Source organism: Octopus sinensis, linkage group LG1, assembly GCF_006345805.1.
Source record: "Octopus sinensis linkage group LG1, ASM634580v1, whole genome shotgun sequence".
Lineage (NCBI taxonomy): Eukaryota > Metazoa > Mollusca > Cephalopoda > Octopoda > Octopodidae > Octopus > Octopus sinensis.
The window spans coordinates 138,169,907-138,182,406 of record NC_042997.1 but is presented as its reverse complement, the minus strand read 5'-3'; the positions used below and the strand labels follow the sequence as shown (position 1 = coordinate 138,182,406).

At 35.4% G+C, this 12,500-nt stretch overlaps 1 protein-coding gene across 1 annotated transcript in view; it reads right to left on the bottom strand.

The window, feature by feature from the left end:
- Positions 1–11,394: 11,394 nt before the first annotated feature.
- LOC115213481 (conserved oligomeric Golgi complex subunit 4-like) overlaps positions 11,395–12,500 on the bottom strand; it is a 48,697-nt gene continuing 47,591 nt past the window's right edge. Inside the window, exon 22 of the mRNA XM_029782476.2 lies at positions 11,395–12,500. This exon is cut by the window's right edge and continues 2,246 nt beyond it. The gene's annotated coding sequence lies outside the window, so the exon portion shown is untranslated.

Genomic DNA, 12,500 nt, shown 5'->3' with positions numbered 1-12,500 from the left:
TATAAGATGAGGAATTTTGTCCTAGAGGTGACGCCTTTCATTTGAGGAACAAAATAGTTGTGATGCAAACTTGTCAGCACCTTTAACATAGGTGTGCATATTTTCAGGTGAATCGACAGACTACGTAATGCACACATTATATATATATATGTGTGTATATATATATGTGTGTGTGTGTGTGTGTGTGTGTGTGTGTGTGTGTGTGTGTGTGTGCACGCATTATATATACAAATGTATACAAATGAGATATATATCTGTATAAATTAAATTAGAGATAAAACCACTAATAGGCAAATCAAACAGTGAAAAACCAAAAACAAAAACATAAAAAAAGAAAATATAACATAGAAAATATATCTATATATATAAAACTGAAGTTGTGTGAGTGTCTGTCCCCTTCGATTTAGATTCCTAACTACTTCCAAATTTTGCGGTGCAGTTTAACCAAATTCGGGTATCTTATAGTCGTGATTCATATCGAGCCCGTCTGGGTATTAGCTCGCGTCTACGATGAGTGTACGATTTTAAAAATAATTTAACATCATTTTTTATTCCATTTTAATGCATATTTTTTCGTGTGTCGATGGCGGCGGAGTTGGCGTCCACGCTCACGCCTGCACCTGTGTTGCTTGTCCCCCTTCTTCCCTCCCTCGTGAAGCTGTGGGGAAGGGAGTGTAAGGAAATCAACGTCGTAATGCGTTGTGACGGAGACCAGCGTTCTTTTAGAACAACGACTTCATGGCTTGAAGTCGCCAAAACAGAAATCGCTAAAAAAGCTGAAACAGATCCACAAAAACGGCAAAAACCGACACACAGGGCAGGTTTCCTGTGCAAACAATTTGCACAACCGAATGTTTTAGTTGTTGCACAAATCTTTATATATAAAAGTAAGGTTGTGTGTCTGTCTGCTACGATTTAGATTCCTAACTACTCCCACATTTTGCGGTGCAGTGTAACCAAAACCGGGTATCTTATAGTCGTGATTCATATCGATCCCTTCTGGGTATTAACGCGCGTCTACGATGAGTCTACGATTTTAAAAAAAATTTACCATCATTTTTTATTCCATTTTAATGCATTTTTCGCTATTATATAAGGGAAGTAACTCTATAAAAATGTCTACGATGAGTCAACGATTAAAAAAAAAATTACCATCATTTTTTTATTCCATTTTAATGCATTTTTCGCTATTATATAAGGGAAGTAACTCTCAAAAAATGTCTACGATGAGTCAACGATTTAAAAAAGAAATTACTATCATTTTTTATTCCATCTTTAATGCATTTTTTGCTATTTTCTTTGCTATAACTCACTAAAAATGCTTATATAGTTATTTCCCTTACAAACCCGAGCAACGCCGGGCGATACTGGTAGTAAAATATAAAATTGAAAACTTTAAATTATTTAAATTGAAAATAAAAATTATGAAATTATATTTATAATTTGTTTAAAAATATATATAACTATGAAAAAGTATGAAAAAGTTTAATATACATAAATACAGATATATACACTTTGTATATATACATTATATATACATATTTATATATAGAACACACACACACACACATACATTATATATACATATTCATATATAGAACACACACACACACACATACATTATATATACATATTTATATATAGAACACACACACACATACATTATATATACATTATATATAGAACACACACACACACACACACACACACACGTATAAATGAACGCAAGAATATCTGATTCATAATATTTGTTCTCATGCTCGTGTGTTGATTGTTGGTGACAGACATATACTTCAAAGAACGTCGCCGAAGTGATAGGAAGGTAGGAAACAGAGTCAGTGAAAAAGAAAGGAAATAGCGATAGTGACAGATACTTTAAATAACCGTAGTGGCATTCTGAAAGTTATAAATGAAGAGGAGTGACAGAGTACTGGAGGAAATAGGGTGAGGTAGGAAGATGGCCCCTAGAAACCACAGCTTTTAAGATAGGGATTTCTAAGGTAGCCCACGCGCATCGTCACCTCATTCCACATGTCCGTTATTTATTAAATATATATATATAATATATATATATATATATATATATATATATAAATATATATATAAATCTTCAGGAGCTTCCTGAAGATTTCTCTTGAATGAAACAGTTCTAGTCCTGTAGAAGCTCCTTCTATATAATAAATTAATTTTACTCTGCTATGTATTGAGTACCTTATTTACTGTGGTTAACCCCGAATCAACCCGGGACATACATATATATATATATATATACACACACACACACACACACATATATATATATACATATATATATATAAATATAGACCTATGGAAGTATGCTGTGCGTGAGAAGACCCGGCAAGACCAGTGAGAACAATCAAAATCAAATCATATATCAGAAAGCAGGGGTTAAGTGACCCATCCATTCATGTCCGCTGTCAGCCTCGTCTGGCACCCATGCCGGTGATACGTAAAAGCACCATTCGCTCGTGGCCGTTTGCCAGCTCTGCCTGGCCCCCGTGTCGGTGGCACGTAAAAGCACCATCCGTTCGTGTTCGTTGCCAGCCTCGCCTGGCCCCGTGCCGGTGACACGTAAAAGCACCATCCGTTCGTGGCCGTTTGCCAGCTCTGTCTGGCCCCGTGTCGGTGGCACGTAAAAGCACCATCCATTCATGTCCGTTGCCAGCCTTTGCTGGCCCCCGTGCCGGTGACACGTAAAAGCACCGTCCGTTCGTGGCCGTTTGCCAGCTCTGTCTGGCCCCGTGTCGGTGGCACGTAAAAGCACCATCCGTTCGCGTCCGTTGCCAGCCTCAGCTGGCCCCCGTGCCGGTGACACGTAAAAGCACCGTCCGTTCGTGGCCGTTTGCCAGCTCTGTCTGGCCCCGTGTCGGTGGCACGTAAAAGCACCATCCGTTCGTGTCCGTTGCCAGCATCGCCTGGCCCCGTGCCGGTGACACGTAAAAGCACCATCTGTTCGTGGCCGTTCGCCAGCTCTGTCTGGCACCTGTGCAGGTGGCACGTAAAAAACACCCACTACACTCGTGGAGTGGTTGGCGTTAGGAAGGGCATCCAGCCGTAGAAACACTGCCAGATCTGACTGGGCCTGACGAAGCCTTCCAGCTTCACAGACCCCAGTTGACCCGTCCAACCCATGCTAGCATGGAAAGCGGACGCTAAATGATGATGATGATGATGATATATATACACGTATATATATATACACACACACACATATATATATATATATATATATATATATATATATAAATATATATATATACACATATATATATATATATATATATATACACATATATATAAATATATATATACACATATATATATATACATATATATATATAAACAAACTAATATTTGTTTTTATAAGTGTTGAAATGTGTATAGAATGATGCAAATTAGATGATATTTTTAGAAATCAGAATTGCTGTAGGAACAGCAAAAATACTGGGTAAATTACCCTTATAAAATTTTTTAATTTGTCAAAAACTAGCCATGAGACTCGAACCCATATCCCTCAAAGACTCTATACACATTTTGATGCTTATAAAAGCAAATGTTAGTTTGTTTATATTTATATACACATAGTTGTACATTTAGCTATTTAGTGGGCAGTTTAGCTTAATGGTAAAGCAGTCAACTGGAGTCTTTGAGGGATGTGGGTTTGAGATCCATGGCCGGTTGTTGATAAATTTTTCCGCTTTGTAAGGGTAATTAACACAGTGGACATTAAGATGTCCACTTTTCCATGCATGCATAGGTTGGACAGAGTTTATTGAGGTAGATTTTCTATGGCTGGAACTCTTCTTGTCATCAACCTTCATCAGTTTCCAAGCATGGAGATAGTTCCCCAAGGTTATATCCTCACAGAATGTTGAAAATCACTGACACTACTTGTATGACAGTGAGAATTATTTTACAACTATCATGCAATGTCAAGACAAGGAGGCACACACACACACACATTGATACGACAGGTTTGTTTAGTTTCCATCTACAAAATTCACTCACAAAACTTTGGTAAACCCAGGACTATAGTAGAAGACACTTGCCCAAAGGTATCATACAGTGGGACTGAACCCAAAACCATATGGTTAGGAAGCAAATTCCTTACCACACAGCCATATCTGTACCTGGACTATATAAATCATCATCTGAACAACTTGGTTTTATATTCAGTTTTACTTAGTGGTACCTTGGGCAAATGTCTTCTACTGTAACCCCAGGGAATTTTATTGCTATTTCTTGCAGGTCGAGCAAGCATGTAAAGGCTACCTCAGATACAGGTACAAAATAAACAATTCTAAAGAAAAGCATGTTTAATCGTTCATCTAACATAAAGAACATAACTATTTTGATCACACCGTATGCAAAATAACCAACTTCAAAAACAGGGTCTGTTTACTCAGTAAAGAGTACAGTATATGAAGGAGTGCTGAAAAGTTCCTGGCTTTAAGGATATCATGAAAGCCTGGTTAGAGGCCCAATCTTCCAAGTTCTTTTATAGGGCTTAGAAAAACTGAAGGACCACTGCAGTGAGTGGGTAAATCTGAGAGGGGAAGATGTTGAATAAAATCATAATAACTGATCCTTATTTATTTTCTTTTATCCAAAGCCAGGAACTTTGTAATTTATGCACATCCACAAATTAGCACACATGTCACTCAAATTTTAGGAGGACATTCATCAACATCCTATCTGGGTTTTGTCAACTTATTTTTTTCCCGCGGCACCTGCGGATAGCATAAAAATCTATTTTCAGCCATTGCTTTTAGCCACAAAAAATATCAGCCATAGCTTCTTTGACGGTGTCTAACAAAAAAAAAAAAACAAGGTAAAGAAACGTGGAAGAAGGAGGCAGAGAGTTTCACGGGAAAGACAATGTGAAAGAGGGAGAGAGAGAGTAAGTGACAACGTTCATAAAAAATATCAGCCATAGCTTTTTTGATGGCGTCTAACAAAACAAAGAAAATAAAGAAAAGCGGAAGAAGGAGGCAGAGGGTTTCACGGGAAAGAAAAAGTGAGAGAGGGAGAGAGAGTAAGTGACGATGTTCATTAAAAATAAAATGTAAAATGTTTTGTTTTTTCTTAAACACGAGATATAATGTTCAAATTCAGGATGATTTTGAAAGACACTATATTTCATAATCATAGTATATATACTTTCTCACACAACAATTACAATATATTTATTTTAAATCGGTCATCTTTCTCTCCCCTCTCTCTCACACACTATACTTTGTGTGCGAAAGAGTTTTGTTTTTATTTTATGCCAAGTAAAAAAGCGTTTTGTTGAGAGTCGATATTACTTAGTTTGGTTTGAAATAAAGAATTTGATTAGCTTGATAATCGTAACTTAATCCTGGGCAAGGCCGGGTTATACTGCTAGTTGTACAGTATTCTTGGATTTCTGGGCCAGATAAGAGGGCTGCTACTGTAATATGGTTCATATGGTCATGAAATTAGAGTATGAAACACCATAGATCTGCGGGAATTAAAGAAAAACTGGTTGCATATGACTGTTTTCAGGTTAACACTTAACTCACTCACCTGCATCTTAAGAAAATCATCCATCAGATCAATAAAACATTTCTTATCTGAATCAGCTCAGGAGTTTCAATAAAGTTGTCTGACTAGATCAATGAAACAGTTAAATATCACTTAACCAACTCACTATTGCTTTTACAAGTTAACAAAGGAACCTCAATGAAGTTGCTCAACTAGATATAATTAGCAGTTGAATCTCCTTCAAATGACATCTACCACCTGAAAATGGATGAGTATACTTGACTAAATAGTCCTGGATATAATATACCAGAAAGTCATGGTTTCAATGCTAGCAAAATGATAAAAGTTTGGCACATAGAAACAGTCCAACAACAGCTGTTGTCTTTACAATATTAATTCTGCATCCATTGCAATTTTTTCTTCTCTCTTTCTTGAAGTGTAGTTAATTGGATAGCTTTGCAGTAAAAATCTATAAGGAGAGAGGGTGTGAGGAAGAGGAGAATGAGGCATGAGAAAGGTATAGGACTGAACTGTATGTAACCTTCTACTGTACTCATATAGTACATACAGTACTGTATATAATGTCAAATACCAATTCTGATGCATCAGTTTATCTCAAAAGCATTTTTGCTTCTTTGTCTTTCAGTTGTCTACCTGATCTTTGTTTGGTTGTGTTAAGCATAATTCAATTACATCTACCTCTCCTCAATATGGATGAAGTTTTGTGTCTGTAATTAGAACCAGTATCCAACCTCAGTATCAAGACTAATAGATGTTAGTTCAATGTTCATCTAGATTAATCTGATACTAACCAAAGACTAAGAAAATGCCAACAGTGGATTTGCACACACTTCCTATGAACAGATAGTCCCAGACCTTACACTTATACATTTTAGCAAAGGAGATGGTTTGCTGCATTGTCAGTACATAAATTTGTCATAATTCTTTTTCCATGTCCTGCCCACTAAATTCTCATCTGCAGTATTTAATTCTCCACTTTTTGTTAGACTATCCCAGACATTCATCTAATAAGTGAGCTTGCATAAGAAATCAGGAATATTAGTTCAACTGATTTAACAGTTATAACCTTCAGAGATAATTAACAGACTGATATTCATTGATCTCAAAATCCATTAGATATTATCTTGTTGATAATAAATTGGACTTAAATTACTGTTGTTGTTAAATACATCTTGTTGCACACACACATCTAGTCAGTTGATAACAAACAGAATATTTTTGGATTTGCATACAGTAACCTTGGTGATTCCTTGTATTTAAGACCAAGTTTCAACATTGCCTTCTGAGCTTTTTTCTGATTTCGGCTTTGTTTAGTTTTACTAAACAATTCCTTCATAAGACTTTCCACTTGAGAAACCAGGTTCTGTTGTAACATGCCAGCACCATACTTGAGCAATTTTGGTTAAGAGCCATCAGACTTGGAGTCCAAATCAGTTTTATCATCATCCTCAACTTCTTTCTTCGTATTTTGAACAGGTTTTTTTACTGTTCCAGTTCATGTGGAATGATGTTAATCAAAAACACCAATAAAGATATTTGGATAGATACAATAGATGTGGCTGTGTGGTAAGAGGTTTGCTTTGCAACCACATGGTTCTGAGTTCAGTCCTACTGCATGGCACCTAGGGCAAGTGTCTTCTACTATAGTCTCAGGCCAACCAAAGCCTTGTGAGTGGATCTGGTAGATGGAAACTGAAAGACTGTTGTGTATATATGTGTCTGTGTTTATCCTCCATCACTGTTGGTGTGTTTACATCCTTGTAACTAAGTGGTCCAGCAAGAGACCAACAGAATAAGTACCAGGCTAAAAACAAAAAACAAGTTCTGGGATCAATTCATTTGACTAAAATTCATCAAAGTGGCACCCCAGCATGGCCACAATCTAATGACTGAAACAAGTAAGTGATAAATGAAATCTATATATATATATATATATCTTTGTTCAATTTGCCAACCACTTTACAGTGTATGTGTACATGTGTGTATGTGTGTGTGTGGTTATACACCACTAGTCACAGATGAAATGCTGCTAGGTAACAACCTTCAATAAACAAAATGAAAAACAAAAGGTTTCAAAAAGAAAAAACAAGAAAACATTATTTGTACAAAAGATAATTTTATTTATCTGTCCCATGTTATGATATTTACAAATCACTCATCCTCAACAAAAACAAATAGGAGAAGTAAAACCATATAGTACTCCCTACCCCATAGGGGTGTATATTATGGTAGATTGACAGTTATCTGTTGATAGTTTGGAAAAAAAATTTTCCATCTCAGCTTTACATGCATGCATACATACATACATACATACTCAAATACACTAATTAAATAGTATAGTAAACCAAATTAGTCCCCATGGAACCTTACTATATGGTCCTGGACAGTAATAGCAACATTGCATAGAAAACTCTCAGTGAAAGATACATTTTGTTAATAATATTTCATGTTATATAAATTAACCAGTCCTTTTAGAAGAAATATGAATTTATTAATTAATTTCCTGAAAATGTTAGTTTTAAAAATTAAGGGGATAAAAAACAGGCCTTTTGAAAAGCAGCAGAACCCATGTGAGAGTCTCTATAGTTGTTTGACCTGTTTGTAAACCAGAAAGTAGTTACATCTCTTTCATATCATATTCTATTACCTTAAAAAAAAAAAGGAAGGATACTGAAGGTAATGATACAATAACCTAGAAAGGAAAACAAAACAGGTGTGATGGTTTGATGGCTATGTCAGGAATGTCTTTGATTACAGATCTGCTGAATCAGGGTTCACTTAGGACTAAGAAACCTCCAGAAAAACCACATAAGATTGTTGAGAAGAACTGTACAGCTGTCATAAAATATAGTCTATGTATTAATATCATAGGTGCGAGCATGGGTGTGTGGTTAAGAAGACTACTTTGTAACCACTTGGCTTCAGGTTCAAGCCCACTTCACAGCACTTTGGGTATTTTGTACTATAGTCTCAAGCTGACCAATGCCTTCAGTGAATTTGATAGACAGAACTGTATGGAAGTACATCACACATCTTTGTGTGCGTATGTATTTCTCCTCTACCATTTGACAACTGGTGTTGGTTTGTTTATGGCCCTGTAACTTAGCAGTTCAGCAAAAGAAATTAATAGAGTAAGTACCAGACTTTAAAAAAATAAGAACAGGGATTGATTTGTTGACTAAGCCCTTCAAAGTAGTGCCCCAGTATTGCCACAGTCCAATAACTGAAGCAGGTAAAAGATAAAGAGATACAGTTAAAGGATACAGTTAAACTAAAACAGCATTTGTACTCTACAAGACACTAGTAGCATACTTAATCAACTATAATTAGTTATTGGTAAAAGGTTCTAATCGACAAGAAATATAGTGCATGTTTCATTGACAACAATCAGGGACTGATATCAGAGAGAAAGATAATAGAAAAGGCTAATTAGTAAGAAGAAAATGCTTGTAGATATAATTAACAACCAGTCCCTGAGAACTAATCAATAAGATACAAGATTTTGCAATTACAAAGGAATCAACACTGTAAGTTCAGTAGCTCCATGGTAACAAACTCTAAAATATCCAACAGCTTGTGTTTGTTCTTTATGGGATAAAATTCTAACTAAATCACAAGTTTTTTTTTTCTCACAATATGGGAAACTATAGCCTGCAAGGGAATCTACAAGTTGAGATAATAATAGCTGAGTTAATAAGATATTAAACGTTAAACTTACAGGTCATGAGTTTAAACCCCTTATAATTTTAGTTTTATGTATCTTAATTCAACTAGTAGTGGAAAATTAGTGCTATTATTACTATTATCATTTTGAGAAATTGGATCAGCTAGAGTACCTACAATATCCCATTCAAAAATTAGTCACTTATCATATGGATCCAGCTGATTCATAAGCTATAAAAAGAGAGCTACTAAATAATTGCTCGAACTGATAGAAATAGCACCTAAATCTTGATAAAATCACACCCAAATATTAAAAAGAAATACTGTAAGGACAGACTGGACTACCTATTGGAGTATTTATAAGGACAGATTAGACTATTTATAAAGACTATTTATGGCAGGTGTGCCCCCTGCTTTACAAAGAAAGAAAAAAACAGTACCCATTTTCCATGGCTAGCTAAACAGGGATATACAGCAATAAGTATCGTGTCCCCTAAACACTTGTAAGGTATTTAAATTCACGACTCAAAAAATTAATCAAAAGGATGGAACTATCACAGTTGGTACATCTTTTAACTATAGATCTGCTTTGTCAGGGCTTAACTGACATTAAACAACAGCAACTTCATTCATGAAATGATTAACTTAAACTTATAAGTAAATTATTTTCCTAGCTCCAAAGAAATGGCTGATGGTATCTGAATTGAGAAATCCAATGCACCAAACTAGATCTCATGGCTGTGTGGTAAGAAGCTTGCTTCCCAACCACATGGTTGTCAGTTCAGTCCCGCTGCATGGAACCTTGGACAAGTGTCTTCTACTATAGCCTTGGTCCAAGTGGATTTAATAGAGGGAAACTGAAAGAAGCCTGCTTTGTATATGTATATGTATATATTTATGTGTGTGTCTTTGTGTCTGTATCTGTACCCACAGCATCGCTTGACAACTGATATTGGTGTGTTTACATCCGCACAACTTAGTGGTTCCGCAAAAGAGACCAATAGAATAAGTACTAGGCTTACAAAGAGTAAGTCCTGGGGCTGATTTGTTCGAATAAAACCCTTTAAGACGGTGCTCTAGCATGGCCACAGTCAAATGACTGAAACAAGTACAAGAATAAAAGAATTCTCCAAGCACATTCTTCCACTCTAGTATTTCCTGCCAAATAAATGCTAGGGAAGCACCAGCCAAACTCAGTTTCCTTTCAGTAAAAATAAATGAATAGGGAAAACACTATAGCCCCCAAGAACTCCTTAACCCTTTTGTTACCATATTTCTGTTGAAATATACTGCTTTTTTTTAAAATGAATTTTGAAAATAATTAGAATTTGGTAAACTAACTTAGTCAATATTAAGTTGGTGTTTGAAACATAAATTCATGTGGAATTTTGATGGAAGGTTTTAAGTTAGATCACTTTAAAATATGAAATTTACATCACAGAACCAAAAGCAGTTTCAGGCAGGTTGATAGCAAAAGGGTTAATCTCCAAGTCAGTTTTAGGAAACCTTGTGCTGAGACATAACCACACAAATCATATTTCATTCAAATTAGCTCAACCCAATTCCTGTGCTTCAGATGGACTTTTAAAAAAACAGCCAATTGAAGTTCTCCGTGGACCTTTGGCTATTTTTAAAATCTATATATTTTCCTTTACATAAAATGGATTTTGTAACAGAATAGTTTTTGAAAGCTTTGAGCTACTGAGGTTGCAGTTAGTAGGGTCCAAAATCTTGAACTTCTCTGACCAAATTTAATTTCCTCTCAGTATAAAAAAAAGAAAAGGACAAGGAAAATACTAAGATGTTGAAGAAACCCTTTATTCCCCAAATCAGTTTTAGGGAATATTTAACCCTTTCATTACTGTATTTATTTTGAGATGCTCAGTGTTTCTTTCAATTACTTTAAATATAACAAAGAATTTAGTAAAATAACTTAGTTATCATTCAGCTAGTGTTAAGAACATAAATTGTGACTAAGGTTTGGTGGAAGATTTTAATTAAAACCTTATGAAAACAAGACATTTGTACAACAGAGCCAGAGCCAGTTTCAGCCGGGTTGGTAACGAAAGGATCGAGAATTTTATGAAAAAAAAAATAAATAAAGTTAATCAAATTTCTAAATTTGCATACACACAAAAAAGGTAAAATAATCAACACATTAAGAGGAATGTTTTGTTGTTTTTCCTTTTAAATAACCTTACTGTGAAAGAACTTGTAATTGTGTACAAGAGAAATAATAAGCCCACCCCATCAATTTCACTGGTCTTGGAAATTGTCTATGAAAAGATCACAACCCTTTCCTCCTAACCAAACCAATTAGAAAAAAATTAGGAAACTTAAAATGACCAAATTATTAAAATGAAGCCTGTGGGTTTATATTGTTTATGCCTTTCCCAATGTTAAAGTTAAATAATTCCTAAATGGGATTGAATGTAGATTGCAACTCACTTCTATGGGGACTTACTGCTACTACAGAACTGTTCTCACAATACATACCACAGTCATTTCAGCACAAACATTACTTACTGAGAAACATGTCACAATTTCTACAGCATATGCAACAGTTTCTATATTTCTCAGCTTCTGCAACACATATAGTTACTATAAACCAATGTTATAATATTAGTTTTAAATTTTGGCACAAGGCCAGCAATTTCAGCAGGTGGGAGTAAGTTCATTACATCAACTCCAGTGCTCAACTGGTACTTATTTTATCGCCCCCAAAAATGTCTTTAACAGAAGAGAAGGGTTTATTTTATAATGTAGTTTTGATATAAATTGTCAGAAAAGACAGGATGGTCATGGTTAGAATACCTTTAATCTTAGGTCTGTTTGACCAGAGCTGGCCTGAGTTACATAACAACAAATCATTTAACAAACAATTTGTATTATGGGGTGGGGTGTCTCATACAAATAAGCAGTGGAAGCAATGAATAAATGACAGACGTTAAGCTTTTGTGCAATGCTTAGTTCTAAGTCCTCAAAGAGTGACATGTGATTAGAGATCAGCTCTACTTGGCTGATACACCTTCCCGCCTTCACCAATATACTGCACAAATACAAAATCTTCAAGTGGTGTTCTAACAACTGAATGCATTTCAGGACTCATTTCTACATTAAGATATTACACTTCAATACTTTAGAGATAACAAATTATACCTGAAGCAACTGGTTGACTTTTGTATCAACCTTCAACCTCATTCATCTTCATTATGTAATTTGCTGAAATTGTGTTTAAATTACAGTGTTTCAATAGGCAGATACACTGCTGGTTTCATGAGAAAATGTAC